Genomic DNA, 19,393 nt, shown 5'->3' on the forward strand with positions numbered 1-19,393 from the left:
GCAATATGTTATGTCACACTGCATTTTCCCACTTCAATGAATAATAAAAACCATAAAAACAAAACAGTGAAGTTAGCCCATTTTTTTTTGTTTTAATGTGAAAGATGATGTTACACCGCAACAATCGTGAGAGAATCGTGATCTATCTTCTAAGCAAAAAAATTGCAATTCTCATTTTAGGCAGAATCGTGCAGCTCTGTACCCTGCAACATAAAAAGTGCAAAGACCACCATAGAGTAATTTTCTAGCAAAAAACAAATGATGATTTTTACATGTAGGAGAGAAGTGTCAGAATTGGCCTGGGTGGCAAGGGGTTAATTACCATGAGTAATATACAAATAATTATTATAAGCCCTGTGATCCTATCAGTCTGCTGCAGTGTGTCAGCTTGTATTTATATTGGCCGCTCTGAATGTAGCTTCTGACAGGCTGTGCAAGCAGGCCCGTATCTCCGGAACCATAAATGATAGCCGTCCCATATTTTAGCCAGTTGTGGGGTAGCTCTTCCCATGCCTACCCCCAAATGTGGGGTTTCTGTGACCTCTGGTCATCGAGCTACAACCCCCCCAAAAAAATTCTTAAAAAAAAAAAAAAAAAAAAAAATTTTTTTTTTGGGCAAATGGGCCTATCTTGAGAAAGGGGCCTGGAGCTGCAGCTCCATCAGCCCCATTGTTAATCCGGCCCTGCATGCATGGCGGTAAAGAGGGGGGTCTTGGAGGAGGAGGCCCACAGAGCAGGGGCGGGAGCCAGGAAAGCAAAGCCGGAACAGGCATGTCAATACTGTAAAAAATGTGTATGTGTATAATAAGGAAAAGGTTTCAATTGAGGTTCATATATGAATAACTTCATTGTGGGTAAGATAGTAAATAATATATATATACAAATACGAATGGTATACCCCATAACGGGGTGCAGTTAATAAAGGAAAGCAAATTGTAAAAGTATTACATAGCCCAGCAGCAACCACACACTATTAGCGCATAATTAATTTTACTGTGCAAATGGCTAAAAATTGTTTTTGGCTGCAGTTAAGCTTTAATCTAATTACCTTGCAGCAGTCAACAAAAATTTGATTAGTTCAAGGAAAACAGGAGCAAAAGTGTAACAAGTCCTGGGCTTTTACCACATACAGTGTGTAACCTCAAAACATTACAAGCAAAATATACATCTGCCTAAGCAGATATAGGTTGTGCAAATATGCATAATTATACTTTGTGTTTATATATTTATGTTATAATGACAGTGACCCAATAAAAATCATATCAAAATTTAGCCTGGTAAAGAAAATGAAAAGTTAAAATAGAGCTTTAATATAAAAGCGTATGAAACCGTAAAACATGAAAATAAACTATTGTAAGGGGGATACTGATTATGCCATGAAGATAATAGTGTTGACATTTTCTACACCATTCTCTTTAATTTGGCACAGACAAAGGTCAGGCACCTTGTATTCATTCTAATTCAATCTGCATTGATATTAATTATAAATGAAGATGTAGGGGTGTTCATTCTGTTGTAAAGAACAGGATGTGGTGCTGAATCTTCGATTTTATTGAATATTAATGTCTATTTATTACTTGCACAGTGTGTAAATCTGCCTGCCTTTATTTTGCTTACACATGAAAATCTTACATGCTGATGTAAAGATTGTCTGACCTCTAATAAAGACATATGGCTTGGAGATTGAAAAAGCTCATTTGTACTATTTAAATGATCTATTTTATCCAGTAAGTACAGCACAGAAATATACTGTACATATTTGGGAAGATGCATTAAAGCAGAACTCCAGGAAATGTAAAATCGCTTGGAGTTTTAAATGATTCATATCATGCAAGGTGTTATGTTAAAGGTCAGGGGGGGGGGGGGGGGGGGGACATATAAATTGAACTAGCACTTACTGTATGTACAGTATATGGGAGCCACAACTCATATCCACAGTGGGCCAGAAGTAGTAAAAGGGCTGTACGATCCTGCATTAAGAGAAAAGAATACATTTTAACCACTTGCCTACAGGGCACTTTCACCCCCAGACCAATTTTCAGCTTTCAGCGCTGTCACATTTTGAATGCGCGGTCATGCAACACTGTACCCAAATTTATTTTTATAATTTTTCCCCACAAATAGAGATTTTTTTTTGGTGGTATTTGATCACCTCTGCGGTTTTTATCTCTTGCGCTATAAACAAAAGAAGAGGGACAAGTTTGAAATTTTTTAGCTATAATAAATATCCATTTTTTTTAAACAAATTTTTTCCTAAGTTTAGGACGATACGTATTCTTCTACATATTTTTGGTAAAAAAAAAAATCGCACTAAGCGTATATTGATTGGTTTGCATAAAAGTTATAGCGTCTACAAAATAGGGGATAGATTGATAGCATTTTTATTATTTTTTTTTTTACTAGTAATGGCGGCGATCTGCGATTTTTAGCATGACTGCGATATTGCGGCGGACACATCGAACACTTTTGACACATTTTTGGGACCATTCACATTTATACAGCGATCCCTGCTATGAAAATGCATTGATTACTGTATACATGTGACTGGAAGGGAAGGGGTTAACACTAGGGGGCGAGGAAGGGGTTAATGTATTCCCTAATTAGCGATTACTGTGGGGGGAGGGGAGTGAATAGGGGAGGTGACCGATGGTTGTCCCTATATACAAGGGACACACCATCGGTCCCTTCTCCCTGACAGGACGTGGATCTGTGTGTTTACACACACAGATCCACTTTCCTGCTCAGTTACAGAGCAATTGCGGGTGCCCGGCGGCCGCCGGGCATTCGCACCGGGTCCTCGGTGACGCGCTGGGTGCACGCGCGCCCCCTAGTGGTTTTTAAAGGCGCAACGTCATATGACGTCCACCCAGAACAGAGTCTTCCTTCCGCCGTCTTTTGATGGCGGCGGTTGACAAGTGGTTAAAGAAAATTGCAGCAATCTGAACGTGGTATACAACGCAGCAGAGATACCTTTTTTTTTCTTTTTTTTTTTAAGGTATGTTTATTTGGTTTTACTAAGAGGACATACAAAAAAAAGAAGGAAAACATTGCCATTTCTCGCAACCTTTCAATTCACAACAGGGAGATATCACAATCAGTACAATGAGTGTCACACATCACATTTAACATCAGCTCATAGAAGGACAAAAATAAAACATAAATATTCTATTGTCTGGAACTACAGAGGCAAAGGTTCAGGGATTGGAGATCCAACGATCCCCACGGTCCCCAAATAGCATCAAACAGTTTAGGTTTCTTACAGATTTCAAAAGTAAGCTTATATAACAGGAGACTGGCATTATTCAACTGCAGCCAAAGGGTAGTTGTAGGAGGGGAAGCTCCTTTCCACTATAATAGAAGTGTCTTTCTACCATAAAAATATAGGATACGTAATCAGCGATTCTCATATTTAGAAGCGGAAAGCTCACCAAAGATACAGAGTAAACAATTTTTAGGATGCGATATGTTGGGGAAGCCTATGGCTGAGGAGATGAAGGTATTGACCTCAGACCAGAATGTGTGAACAAAGGGTCAAGTCCAAAAACAGTGGAGGAAATCGGCCGCACGACCACAACCCTTAAAACAATTGGGCTTAAGCGGTGAATTCTGCTCTGCGCGTCCCCCGGGGGCCTCTTCTCCACGGAGTCTTGGCGTTGATGGGATAGATTGATAGCAGCGTAGCCATTGGCTCCCGCTGCTGTCAATCAAATTTAATGACGCGGCCGCCGGGGAGGGTGGGGTCGAGTCATACACTCGGCATCTATGGACGCCGACTGTATGACACGGGAGCACGCTCGCAAGGTAACCCCCTCGGGCGAGAGCTTCCAAGAGGGGGTTAGCTATTGCGGGGAGGAGCCGTGAGAGCCACCGTGGGACCCCAAAAGAGGACGATCTGGGCCACTCTGTGCAAAACGAACTGCACAGTGGAGGTAAGTATGACATGTTTGTAAATAAAAATATCCTTTACAACCCCATTTAAAGTGGTTGTAAACCCTCAGAGACAACATTAGCTTAAAAAGTAGCCCATAACACAAGCAGCTGATCACTGCCTGTGGAAGTTTACTCACCACTCTCATTAGCTTTAAAATCGTATTTTTATTTCCGATGACGTCACCACATTGTGCCTCAAAACCAGCATATAAAGTTTGCCGAATTTCATTGTAATGGTTTCTGGCATTGTCACTATGCGAACTTCCCCTCTGTCCGAACAAGACGTCACAAGGGGGAGTGAAATAAGACAGCAGCCGCAGACACAGTGTACACAAACGAAGAAGCTACCTCATCTGTTCCGCGCATGTGCGAGGTTTCGACCAGAGACACAGTAAGGGCGGAAGTGACCACAGACGATGAATCCAGAAACAGGAGAAAGAATGGCGCTGTTAGTACCCGGAAGTAGAGGAAAGGAATTATGTTAAAAGAAAGGTACTTGCGGGACTCGTTTTTGTAATAGATCGATGTAGTATGCATAGCACTGCCAATGTGTAACCAAACAATCAAAAAGCAGAAAAAAAGGGGAGGGTTTACTTCCTCTTTAACTCATTGGAACTCCAGTGGTGACATATGCCCCAAAGACTTCTATTCTTGCTATGCTGCCACAGCTTTCAGATACACATGTTATGGCATCCAGGTAGATTCTCTACAGTGTAGTGTCAGAAAAGTAACTGGGCAATCAATTGGTGAGAAAGTAATGGTTTTATTATGGGCGTTGATGGCGTAAGTGGAGCCACCAACCACTCAGGAAGAGATGTAAGATCACTGTATGTAAATAAACCCATGTTAAATATGTAAAACAGACATGGTCGTTTTAGTGGAGCTTTCTGTAAGTAAAACATTTTCTGGAATGTTACATAGGTAGTTATACAATGTCATTAATTTCTTGCTTTACTGGCAAAAGAACTAAAAGCCGCATGGTCCTAGTGCAAGACTTTCTTGGGAGCGCCACTGATTTGTCAACAGTTTAGGCAGCTGTTTAGATCAACAGGATTTAGCATCTCCTATTTCATTAAACTGCAGTGGAAGAGAAGATATCCAAATAGACAAGGGAATGTGAAATAAAAAAGAAAATAATACATAATCTATCCTGTTCAGAAGTCAACAGTGATGAGAGTTTGCAGACTTACTGCTGTAGGACACTTTCCTTTGTCGGTCCAGGCATCTGTTTGGGTATAGAACAGTAGTTTGAAACTCAGGGCCCACTCAGGGACTGTAAGAATGGTGTTATTTGGATGGATTTTTGTCAGACATATCGTGTGGTGTTGAGTCCAAATAATTCAATTTTAGTGTCATCTGACCAGAACACTTTGTCTCATGTGGCCTTAAAATATTCAAGGTGTGTTTAAAGCGGGAGTTCACCTGAAAAAAAAAATTAAGATTAGATTGATGCCCAATTTGTCAAGGGAAATCGGGTAGTTTTTTTTAAATCGAAGCAGTACTTACCGTTTTAGAGAGCGATCTTCTCTGCCGCTTCCGGGTATGGTCTTCGGGACTGGGCGTTCCTATTTGATTGACAGGCTTCCGACAGGCTTCCGACGGTCGCATACATCGCGTCACGAGTAGCCAAAAGAAGCCGAACGTCGGTGCGGCTCTATACGGCGCCTGCGCACCGACGTTCGGCTACTTTCAGGACACGATGTATGCGACCGTCGGAAGCCTGTCAATCAAATGGGAACTCCCAGTCCGGCAGCCCATACCCGGAAGCGCCGGAGAAGATCGCTCTCTAAAACGGTAAGTACTGCTTCGATTTAAAAAAAACTACCCGATTCCCCTTGACAAAATGAGCATCAATCTAATCTTAAAAATTAACTTTTCGGGTGAACCTCCACTTTAAGGTGGTCAGATGAGACTAACATTTTATGATTTGGCCTCAACACCAAGCAATATGTCCAGCAAAAATCCAATACAGCTCACCATCCAAATAACACCATTACTACAGTAAAGCACGGAGGTGGTAATATCCTGTAATGGGGGTGGTTCTCTGCAGCAGGGACTGGAGCACTTGTCAGGATAGAAGGAAAAATGGATGGGGCAAAATACCATCAAATTCTTGAGGAAAATCTGCTGCCCTCTGCCAGAAAGTTGTCAATGGGAAGAAGGTTTTACTTTCCAACATGACAATGAATGACCCAGTGCACACAGCAAAAATGACCACACAGTGTTTGAAGGAGAAAATTTTATTGTCCTTGCATGGTTTAGTCAGAGCCCAGACTTAAAGCGGTAGTTCACCCTCACTTACATCATTTTTCCATCGAGACAGGCATTGTAGCGCGAGCTACAGTATGCCTGTCCCGATTTTTTTACCCCCGTACTCACTGTGTACCTGTACGATAAAGATTTCGGCTCCCGTGGGGAATGGGCGTGCCTATGGAGAGGGAGGATGATTGACGGCCGGCCCTGGCACGTCACTCTCCCCGAAGACAGCCGGAGTAGGTCTCGGCTCTTCACGGCGCCTGCGCACAGGCTATGCGCAGGCGCCGTGAAGAGCCAAGCCTATTTCGGCTATTTCCGGAGAAGCGTGACGTGCCAGAGCCGGCCGTCAATCATCCTCCGTCTCCATAGGCACGCCCATTCCCCGGTATCTTCGATGTACGAGTACAAGGTGAGTACAGGGGTAAAAAAATCAGGACAGGCATACTGTAGCTCGCGCTACAATGCCTGATTTTATGGTAGAATATTTTTTTTTTTTTTTTTTGCGTTCATAGGGTGAACCCCCGCTTTAAACCCTGTTAAAATCAGTGGAATGACTTGAAGACTGCAGTCCACAATCAGTCACCATCAAATGTAACTGAACTTGAGCAGTTCTGCAAAGAAGAGTGGGCAAATATTGCAAAGTCTACATATGCAAAATTAGTAGAGACATATCCCAACAGACTAAAGGCTGTAATTAAAGAAAAATATGGTCCAACAAAATAATGGCATAAGGTAGGGGTGATCTTTTTTCCAACTCAGTGGTTCCGATTCTTTTTTTCCTGATATGTTGGTGGAATATCTTTCACTTGGATGTTATAAGTTATAAGTAAATATAGCTTGATAAAACAAAAACTGTGTCTGTCTTCATTTCAGGCTACAACAAAAAGTGATTATCTTAAAGGGGGGGGGGGGTTATTTTCACACTCTATCTATCTATCTATCTATCTATCTATCTATCTATCTATCTATCTATCTATCTATCTATCTATCTATCTATCTATCTATCTATCTATCTATCTATCTATCTATCTACCTGTCTGCCTGTCTTTTATCCCCTATGTCAACCATCTCTTAATGACACATCCTATTGACTGACTGGCTATTTTGGATTGAATTCTGACAGTGAAGCTCAGTACATGGGAAAATAAATGGATCCTAACAAAAACTTTATCATAAAGTTAACCAATTAGCCTAACCCTACAACCCCAGGCTGACAACTCCAAGAATGGGCAAATTATAACAGAAAGTTTAGATTTTTCAATACAGCACGCCAATGTTGGCCTCACTAATGAACACATTTGATATTGTCCATGAAATTTGGAGGGTGGGCAGGACGTTCAATGCTGCCTTCATAAACTAGCCTGCTTTGTGTTATATTGCAATATGTACTGTACAATGCTCTTTTCATTATTGGATAAACTGATAAAGGTATGTGCACATTGCTGCTAGTCCAAAGAGAAATAATCACCTACCTGTCTGGATGCCAAGTGAACAATACAATAAGTATTTCAAACATCTTCACTGTGTATTTCATCTTGGGTCTCCTTTGTGTTTTGAAGAAATAAATGACATTGGCAAAGTATTGTGTGAGAAAAAAACCTGTCTATATTAAGGAAAAAATGTGTCTTTATGGACACCAGTCCCTCAGTGATAATTTTTCCATTCTGAGAATCCAGCAGGAGTGTGATGAGGGGATATTTTCTTTCATTACGTGTTGTTTAGTTCCATTTCCTTTATTATGGTTGTGCGGATAAATCACAGATTGTTTAGCCATATGCTGTATGCTTCTACTGTATATGTTTGCATGAATATCAGCGGTATGTTGTGCCGAACATAGGAACCGTTATAGGTAACATTTATTTTATACACTCTCTCACTATGAACATAAGGAAACAGTAATATGCGATAAAAAAAAACCTTTATATTCTGCAAAGACATGTTAAGTACATCCAGGGCTTTTTTCTCAGAGAGTAGATGAAGTAAACTATGTAATTATGAACCCCCCTCTTCTGAGTCACCCTTTTTCTTCACCCCTTACCCACCTCCAAGCACCATTGCTTGGTTCCACCCCTATACACCTCCAAGCACCATTGCTTGGTTCCACCCAATACCCATCTCCAAGCACCATTGCATGGTTCCGCCCCCTACCCACCTCCAAGCACCATTGCTTGGTTCCACCCCCTACCCACCTCCAAGCACCATTACTTGGTTCCACCACCTACCCACCTCCAAGCACCTTTGCTTGTTTCCACCCCTGTCATGGTCTTACCTCTCTCCTGTCTCCTTCGTTTGACATGTGCTGGCGGCCATCTTGGTTTCTGGGACTCTTGTAGCCTCCCACCCTGCGGCTCCTCCTTCCCACTGGGAGGAGCTGGATGCCTGGCTCATATATTTAGGAGGTCTGTGGCTTCAGTGCCTTGCTTGGTCCTCCTGTGTTCACATGCTTCTAAGACTGCTGCTGCTTCTGGTTCCGATCCTGGCTTCGTCTGACTTCCCTGCTGGTTCCTGATCCTGGCTTCGTCTGACTACCCTTCTGGTTCCTGACCTCTGGCTTCGCAAGACTCTGTTTCACCATCCGTTTGGACTTTTGCTTTACAGCTTGATTTTCAATAAAGCCTTCTTATTTTCACTTATCTCTTGTTGTACGTCTGGTTCATGGTTCCGTAACATTAGGACCAAGCCATGAATTTTGACGGTACAGGGCCATCCTCGCTACCCACGCTGTTTGCCAGACTTGATCAGCAGGATTACCTGTTGGGTCAGTTCGCCGTGGCGTTGCAAACCCTGCTTGAACGCACGGCTCATTTCGCTCCCATTGCCGATGGGTCGGTTGTCGCTCCTGGGCCCGCTCCTACTGCCGCTCCGGTTGTTGCGCCAGAGTCTACCCCGACACCTGTTGTTGCGCCTGCGGTGTTTCGGGGTATGACCGGTTCTGCCCCCCTTCCACAGCGATTTGGGGGAGAGCCAACCCAGTGCCGAGGTTTCCTTAACCAAGTGGGCATTTATTTTGAGTTGCTGCCACATGCCTTTCCCACTGAGAGATCAAAGGTGGGCTTCTTGATCTCGCTGCTCTCGGACAAGGCCTTGGCCTGGGCCAGACCTTTATAGGAGAACAACAATCCGGTGGTTGCCGAGTTTTCTGGTTTTGTTGCTTCTCTTCGGAAGGTATTCGATGTGCCGGCTCGCGCCGCCTCTGCTGCGAAGCTCCTTATGTCCGTCAGACAGGGTTCACGATCCGTAGCCGAATACGCCATTGAGTTTCGTACCCTGGCAGCAGAGGTGGGCTGGAATAATGAGGCTCTGGTCGCTGCTTTCTCTCATGGTCTCTCGGATGCCTTGAAGGATGAGGTTGCAGCTAAGGACCTACCAGTGGAGCTCGAGGCTCTTATTTCTTTCCTGATTTTGATTGACACCAGACTCAGGGAGAGACCTTCCTTTAAGGAGAGCCTGCGGAGGCCTCCTAACAGTTTGGCGCCTACGTTTGCTGTCCCACCCATGCCTCCCTCTCCTCCCACGCCTCCTGGGGTTGACTTGTCTGGGGGTGAACCCATGCAGCTGGGGTTTGCTCGCCTGTCCGAGGGGGGAGGGTACTCCGGAGACGCGAGGGCCGATGCACGTACTGTGGTCTTGGTGGGCATTTTCGGTTGGCATGTCCGAACCGTCCGGGAAACGCTCGCACCTGAGATCCTGTCGGGGGCAGATCTTGGGTGGAGTCTCCTCGTCCCCGGTTTCCCGTGTTGATAAACCACTGATCACTGTTGTCCTCTCCTGGGTCGGGGGCTCGGTGACGACCCAGGCGTTGGTGGACTCTGGTGCTGGTGGTTTTTTCATTGATAGTGAGTTCGCTGCCGCCAATTCCATTCCTCTGCAGACTCGAGGTTCCCCGCTGGCTCTAGAGGCGATAGACGGCAGACCCCTCCAGCCGTCACACGTGACTCATGAGACCCTTCCAGTGGGGATAGCCATTGGTGCCGTTCACAGAGAGTCGGTCTGCTTCCAGGTTATTTCGTCTCCACACTACTCGGTGGTCTTGGGGTACCCCTGGCTCCAGAAGCATAATCCGACTTTTGACTGGAGATCGGCCGAGATCCTCTCATGGTCACCACAGTGTGGGGCTAGTTGCATCCATGGGCCTGTCAAGTTGCTGTGTACATCCTCGGACTCTCTGTTGCCTCCTGAATACGAGGAGTACCGGGATGTATTCGATAAGGTGCGCGCAGTTGCCCTACCTCCGCACCGCCCATACGATTGTGCCATAGAGTTACAACCTGGTGCCGTTCCTCCTCGCGGCAGGGTCTATCCACTGTCGGTTGCGGAGAATGAGGCCATGAGGAGTACGTGATGGAGGCGCTTGTCCCGTGGTCACATTCGCAAATCCTCGTCCCGGCAGGGGCTGGATTTTTCTTTGTGAAAAAGAAGGGCGGTGAGTTGAGGCCTTGCATCGATTACAGGGGCCTTAATCGCATCACGATCAAGAACGCTTACCCGATACCCTTGATTTCCGAGCTGTTCGATCACCTTAAGGGGGCCACGGTCTTTACCAAACTCGACTTGAGGGCGGCATATAACCTGGTAAGGATCAAGGTGGGCGATGAGTGGAAGACCGCGTTTAACACCAGGACCGGTCATTATGAATCCTTGGTTATGCCCTTTGGGTTGTGCAATGCGCCCGCAGTCTTTCAGGAATTCATCAACGATGTTTTCCGTGACCTGTTGCAGTAGTGTGTGGTGGTCTATTTGGATGACATCTTGGTATACTCTGAATCCATGGAGGCCCACATTCTGGATGTCAAGCGTGTGTTGCAACGGTTACGAGAGAACAAGCTGTTCGGTAAGCTTGAGAAATGCGAATTTCACCGATCCCAGGTAACCTTCTTAGGTTACATCATTTCCGCTGAGGGGTTCTCCATGGACCCTGAGAAGGTTTCGGCTGTCTTACAGTGGCCTCAGCCCAGTGGTCTTCGTTCCTTGCAGCGCTTTTTGGGCTTTGCCAATTATTATCGGAAGTTCATCAGGGACTTCTCCATGCTGGCCAAGCCTCTCACGGATCTGACCAGGAAGGGCAGTAATTCCCAGGTCTGGCCACTCGAGGCCATCCGGGCTTTTGAGGCCCTAAAATCCGCCTTTGTGTCGGCCCCGATTCTGTCTCATCCCAACCCTGGGTTGCCCTTTGTCCTCGAGGTGGACGCATCTGAGACGGGAGTAGGCGCCCTTCTGTCTCAGCGTAGAACACCAGAGGGTCCGCTGCTTCCTTGTGGGTTTTACTCCCGGAAACTGTCACCCGCGGAGTGCAACTATCAGATTGGTGACAGGGAGTTATTGGCCATAGTGCAGGCTCTCAAAGAGTGGAGGCACTTGCTCGAGGGCTCCGTGGTTCCGATTCTCATCCTGACGGACCACAAGAATCTGACCTACCTTTCTGAGGCCAAGAGATTGACACCACGTCAGGCCAGATGGGCTCTGTTCTTGTCACGTTTTAATTACGTGGTCTCCTACCTACCCGGTTCCAAGAACATCAGGGCGGATGCCTTATCACGGCAGTACTCCGAGCTGTCCAGGGAGGAATCTATACCGACTTCGGTCATACCTCCGAATCAGATCCTGGCCGCCATTCGCACCAGCCTGACCTCTCCCCTTGGTGAGCAGATTTTGGCGGCTCAATCTGGTGCTCCCTCTGGGAGACCCAACGGCAGATGTTTTGTGCCTGAGGAGTTGCGCACTCGGTTGTTGCGAACCTACCATAACTCCAAGACCGCGGGGCATCCTGGTAAGAATCAGCTGTCCTGGGCTGTTTCATGTCTGTTCTGGTGGCCTTCCCTACGTTCCGACATCGCCGCATATGTAGCGGCATGCTCCGTTTGTGCCCAGAGTAAGTCCCCTCGGCACCTTCCGTTGGGCCTGCTGCAACCCATAGCCCCCGGGGAGCGCCCATGGTCACACCTGGGGATGGATTTCATTGTGGACCTCCCTGCATCCCGAGGCCATACGGTCATTCTCATGATTGTGGATCGGTTTTCCAAAATGTGCCACTGTGTTCCTCTCAAGAAGTTACCCTCTGCACAAGAATTGGCCACGATTTTTGCCTGGGAGGTCTTCCGGTTGCACGGTTTGCCCAAGGAGATAGTGTCGGATCGGGGGAGTCAGTTTGTGTCCAGGTTCTGGCGCGCCTTTTGCTCCCAGTTGGGGATTCATCTCTCCTTCTCCTCGGCCTACCACCCTCAGTCCAATGGGGCCGCAGAACGATCCAATCAGGCCTTGGAGCAATTCCTTCTTTGCTATGTCTCCGATCACCAGGACAATTGGGTTGACCTCCTGCCTTGGGCTGAGTTTGCCAGGAACGCGGCGGTGAACTCTTCCTCTGGGACGTCTCCCTTCATGGCCAATTATGGGTTCCAACCTGCCGTGTTACCGGAGGCATTCTCTCCCCAGGATATTCCGGCTGTGGAGGATCACCTTTCCGTCCTACGCGCCTCTTGGGTACAGATCCAGAAGTCCCTTGAGGTCTCTGCGCAGCGCCAGAAACTCCAGGCTGATCGCAGACGAGCGCCTGCTCCTTCCTACCAGGTCGGAGACCGTGTATGGTTGTCCACTCGCAACCTCAACCTTCGAGTGCCCACTCCCAAGCTGGCTCCTCGCTTTGTTGGTCCCTTCCGAGTGCTTCGCAGGGTAAACCCGGTAGCCTATGCCCTTGCGCTTCCTCCTGGCATGTGGATCTCCAACGTGTTTCATGTCTCCCTGTTGAAGCCACTGGTGTGCAATCGCTTCACTTCCTCGGTTCCTCGGCCTCGTCCGGTCCAAGTGGGCAATCATGAGGAGTATGAGGTGAGCAATATCCTGGACTCACGCCTGGTCCGCGGTCGGGTGCAGTTTTTGGTCCACTGGCGTGGTTACGGTCCAGAGGAGCGTTCCTGGGTTCCCTCCGCAGATGTCCATGCTCCTGCCTTGCTCCGAGCCTTCCACGCACGTTTCCCTCAGAAACCGTTTTTTGCACCGCGGAGGAGGGGCCCTTGAGGGGGAGGTACTGTCATGGTCTTACCTCTCTCCTGTCTCCTTCGTTTGACATGTGCTGGCGGCCATCTTGGTTTCTGGGACTCTTGTAGCCTCCCACCCTGCGGCTCCTCCTTCCCACTGGGAGGAGCTGGATGCCTGGCTCATATATATAGGAGGTCTGTGGCTTCAGTGCCTTGCTTGGTCCTCCTGTGTTCACATGCTTCTAAGACTGCTGCTGCTTCTGGTTCCGATCCTGGCTTTGTCTGACTTCCCTGCTGGTTCCTGATCCTGGCTTCGTCTGACTACCCTTCTGGTTCCTGACCTCTGGCTTCGCAAGACTCTGTTTCACCATCCGTTTGGACTTTTGCTTTACAGCTTGATTTTCAATAAAGCCTTCTTATTTTCACTTATCTCTTGTTGTACGTCTGGTTCATGGTTCCGTAACAACCCCCTACCCATCTCCAAGCACCATTGCTTGGTTCCACCCCCTACCAACCTCCAAGCACCATTGCTTCGTTCCACCCCATACCCACCTCCAAGCACCATTGCTTGGTTCCACCCAATACCCACCTCCAAGCACCATTGCTTGGTTCCACCCCCTACCCACCTCCAAGCACCATTGATTGGTTCCACCCACTACCCACCTCCAAGCACAATTGCTTGGTTCCACCCACTACCCACCTTCAAGCACCATTGCTTGGTTCCACCCCCTACCCACCTCCAAGCACCATTGATTGTTTCCACCCACTACCCACCTCCAAGCACCATTGCTTGGTTCCACCCCCTACCCACCTCCAAGCACCATTGCTTGATTCCACCCACTACCCACCCCCCAGTACCGCCCCTTTTAGAGAATACAGAGCCAAGTTATCTGTGGTGCTAAGTAATTTGTATGCAGTTTGTTAATTATAACAAGAAAAGCAGAAAAATAGATCCCTTGCAGACAGCAACAATAGACCTCCCCCAGCAACAATAGAACCCCCAAAAAACAATGCCCCCCACAACAAAATACCACCCCAACAACAATAGACCTCCCCCAGCAACAATAGACCTCCCCCAGCAACAATAGAACCCCCAAACAACAATGCCCCCACAACAAAATACCACCCCAACAACAATAGATCCACCCCAGAAACAATAGATCCACCCCAGCAACAATAGACCCCCCAGCAACAATAGACCCCCAAACAACAATGCTCCCCACAACAAAATACCACCCCAACAACAATAGATCCACCCCAGCAACAATAGACCCCCCAGCAAAAATAGACCCCCCCAAACAACAATGAATGAATGAAAAACTTATATAGCGCGGCACATGCGAACTGAATCGCCTATGCTCCCCACAACAAAATACTACCCCAACAACAATAGATCCACCACAGCAACTATAGACCCCCAGCAGCAAAAACTGATTTCCTAGCAGCAAACATAAATAGACCTCTCTCTTTTCAATAAATCCCTCCCAACAATAACCCCCCCCCCCCGGAATATAAGACCCCACGCAACAATAGATCTTCCACTAGCAACACTAGGAACAGAACAATTACGCCGGCGTATCTATTGATACGCCGCGTAATTTCAAATTTTGCGCGTCGTTTCTTTGTTTTGTATCTACAAAACAAGATACGACGGCATCTCGGATGGATCCGACAGGCGTATGTCTTAGTACGCCGTCGGATCTTAGGTGCAATTTTTCGGCGGCCTCTAGGTGGCGTTTTCGTCGAATTCCGCGTCGAGTATGCAAATTAGCTAGTTACGGCGATCCACGAACGTACGTCCGGCCGACGCATTTTTTTACGTCGTTTGCATTCGGCTTTTTCCGGCGTATAGTTAAACCTGCTATTATGAGGCGTACTCCATGTTAAGTACGGCCGTCGTTCCCGCCTCGCATTGTGAATTTTTTACGTCATTTGCGTAAGTCATTCGCAAATAGGGATTTGCGTAGAATGACGTCACCGTCTTAAACATTGGCTTGTTCCGGTTTAATTTCGAGCATGCGCACCGGGATACCCCCACGGACGGTGCATGTGTAGTTAAAAAAAACGTTGTTTACTTCGGGTCACAACGTATTTACATAAAACACGCCCCCATCACAGATATTTGAATGGCGCGCCATTACGCCGCCAAAGATACACTATGCCGCCGTAACTTACGGCGCGCATTCTTTGTGGATTTGAAAAAATAAAGTTACGGCGGCGTAGTGTATCTTAGATACGCTGCGCCCGGCGGAGAGAAGGGCCGAGGTACGTGGATCTGGCCCCTGACCTCCCCAGCAACAATAGACTCCTACGCAAAAATAGATCCCCACCAGCTGTCAACACCCCAGAACACCTTACCATTACATACATTTAGTGCTGGAGGTGCCAAAACTGCGTCTCCCAATGTTCCCATTGAAAAAAAAAAACATATACAAAATGTTTCATCATACATTGACTTCTGCACCACATTTCTTATAGTCTTCAATAGTATTTATTGACTTTTCCACAAATAGTGATACAAAATATTTAAAGGTGCCAAGTACTAAAAGACATATACAGTAGGCATAATATATACAATGAGAGAACTTTTTCCACACTGAATTTCAATTATTTCTAGCCCATTTTTATTATTCTGAATGATCTTGAAGTTTGTGAATTCACATTGTACAGATCCCCACATACCTTTAGCCTCCAGGGATATTCATGTCACTTGTCCCAGGAGGCTGCAGCCTGGTAAACCTTTAAAGCGGGGGTTCCGCGGTTCGTCTGTTTTTTTTTTTATGTTAATGTAACTGTTTTAATGTAGGCAAGCTTGTACTCATGTGTCTAAGCTTCTACTCCTCCGCAGTCTGAATCGGCAGCTATGAATAAGTTATAAAAATTCCTGCAGGCATTTTCCATTTTGCTTGTGGGCAGCGTGAAGCCCACAAGCAAATACTTCCTGGAAGCAAGTAAAATCCCGCGAGATTTCGTCGTTGTACGGTGTGAATCGTCTCCTGGGAAGCATGACATTGTGCTCCCAGGAGACATTGCGGCGCTGAGAATCGTAAGACACGCCCACTCCCGCGGGATTGATACCCGGAAGTGTCTGCAATCAACTGCAGATGCAAGGTATTTATATGTTAGATAAAATAATGGTTAGCAAAATGTCTATCTACTTAATGAGTTGTTCTAGATAAGCTCGAGTTGACATTAGGGTGAACCTCCACTTTAAGTATCACAATATTTAATGCTTCAATAGATCTTAGCTATACAGGCAAAACATTTTGTAATACTTCAGCATCAGAGGAGGCTGTTGGTGGCTGAAGGTACGTCACTCTAGCCTAGGTGAGAAGGGAGGAAGTGGGAGGGTGGAGAGGTAATCTATTAAATGTCACAAAACACTAACATTCTTAGTAAATGTATAATAGAGAGGAGAGAGGGAATGGCTACATAAATGATTCATCTGTTTAATCTGTTTAATTCATTTTTGGAATTAATTTAGTTTATTCGTATTCCAATTGATTAAAATTTTCCAAATTGAAATATTTTTCTAATTAATTTCAAATAGTTTTCAAATTCAAATAGTTTGATATGTTTTCCAATTTTCAAAGCGAATAAAATAGAATAGAGAATTGAATAGAATAGAAAAAAATATAACAGAAAATAGCAAGAGTAAAACAGAACAAAATAGAATAGAAATTAATAGAATGGAATAAAAAATAGAATATAATTAAATATAACGAATATAACCATCTTCTGAAATTCAAATAGAAAATAATGAAATACAAACGAATAGACATAAAAAAAACAATAGAATAGAATAGTAAAAATATAGCCATTTTCAAAAATGTATATAGAATTAATTTGAATTTAAAAAGAATGGAATAGAAAATAACAGAATAGTAAAGAAAAAAAACAGCATAATAGAATAGAATAGAAAAAATATACCCATCTTACTATTCTATTCTAATCTATTACTTTCTATTCTATTCAAATTATTGATTCTATTTTTGGGAAATAGTTATATTCTTTCTATTTTTTTAATTCTATTATTTCTATTCTATATAAAAAAAATATTTTCAAATTTAAACATATTCTATACAAAATTTGAATTTCGGAAGATGGTTATACATTTCTATTCTATTCTATTGTTTTTTTCTATACTAGTCTGTTATTTTCTATTCTATTATAATCTATTCTTTTCTAATCTATTCAAATTGATTATATTAGTATTTTGGGAAATGGATATATTCTTTATTCTTTTTTATTGTTTAATTATTTTCTGTTCTATAATTTCTATTCTATTATTTGCTGTTCTATTCTTTTCTTATGTATTCAAATTTATTATATTTAAAATTCGAATTTCAGAAGGTGTTTTTTTTCTTTCTATTTTATTCTATAATTTTTTTATTCTATTCTATTAATTTGTATCCTATTATGTTCTTTTATTTTATTTTACAAAGGGTTTATTAGCATGTAATCCGACACAACACAACAGTTTTTAGGTGATTACATTGTGTGATAGGCAAACAAAGATACAAGGCAGAAAATACATAATGGTATAAAAAGGCATGAGTAATATAAACATACAGCTAACAAATCTAATGTACCATGAAATTTAACAAAAAGATGGAAGACTAAAATTTGCTTTCCGAAGTGTCCCTGGGCAGATAGGGTGTCTATAACTAAAATGTCCACTTATATTGCCTGGACATATGCCAACACAATTTTGTGGTCAGGCAGGATACATTGTTTAAAGTTGCCAGAAATTAAAAGCAATGTGGAAAATATAATGATACAACGATAACCATCTCGGCCCACTCTATACCTAATAAAGGTATGGATTGAATGCATAAAACATAGCAAAGAGAAGAGAAGGAAACGTTTAAGAGGGAAAAAGAAGGAAAGTAGAAAAGAGGAAAGTGAGGAAAGGGGAAAGTAGGGAGGAGGAGAGTCCACGGGATGTGCGTCAGGGAGTATCAGATCAGGAAAAGTGTGCCTTCAAATCGATAGGGTTGGAAGTTCGTGACCCATGGCTGCCTGTTTTTTTATTTTCTCTTCTATTTTGTTCTGTGTTACGCTATTATATTCTATTCCTTTATTTTCTGTTATATTCTTTTCTATTCTATTTGTTTCCATTTTATTCCTTAATTTTAATTCTATTTCATTCTCTTTGGAAATTGGAAAACAATTCGAAATCTTTTCTAATTCTAATTTGAAAATTATTCGAATTAGACAATTATTAGAAAATTATTTAAAATAGATTTGAAAACTATTCAAATCAATTATTTTTTTCACCATTTCAGATTTGTTTCAATTCATAACTATTGTAATTCGAAAATTCGGATGCATCCAAATTTCCAAAAATGGAAAATTCGGAACTAAACAAACCGCACATGTCTACTGCTCCCACTGTTGAGTGTCTGTCCAGTCAGACAACGATGTGTGATATAAGGAAGAGGGACCTCTGTCAGTCATGAGCAGTTATTGAAAAATGGGTGTGCTGGATAAAAATATGCATTCATTGTGATGAAAGTTTTGGTGAAGAATCTTACACTTCAGTTTGTGAAAGGCCTCATACACACTGGAAAGCTAAATACTGCTGTAAAAATGCAGACAAAAAATCTTTTAGCATTTTTATCCGGTGTTTAGCAATGTTAGCCTAGTGTGTAAGCTATGTATAGTACCTGCAGCATTAATCACTTAAGCCCCGAGCCTCTTTTCTACACTTGTTGTTTACACGTTAAAATCATTTTTTTTTGCTAGAAAAATACTTAAAACTCTTAAACATTATATATATATATATATATATATATATATATATATATATATATATATATATATATTTTTTTTTTTTTTCTAACACCCAGAGAATAAAATGGCGGTCATTGCAATACTTTCTGTCACACCATATTTGCGCAGCGGTCTTATAAGCACACTTTTTTGGGAAAAAATAGACTTTTTTAAATAAAAAAAATAGCAAAAAAAATTGCACCCACTCGTGGAATGGCAACAAACTTTTACCCTTAAGAACCTCCATAGGCAATGTTTAAAAATTTCTACAGGTTGTGGGCCAGATCCACGTACCCTGGCGCATTTTTCCGTCCGGCGTAGCGTATGTCTGATACACTACGCCGCCGTAACTTACAGCATATTTTCTGTATCCTGAAAGAATTAAGTTACGGCGGCGTAGTGTAACTTTGGCGGCGTAAGTGCGCGCAATTCAAATGGATGTGATGGGGGGCGTGTTTTAT

This window comes from Rana temporaria, chromosome 2 (assembly GCF_905171775.1).
Source record: "Rana temporaria chromosome 2, aRanTem1.1, whole genome shotgun sequence".
NCBI lineage: Eukaryota > Metazoa > Chordata > Amphibia > Anura > Ranidae > Rana > Rana temporaria.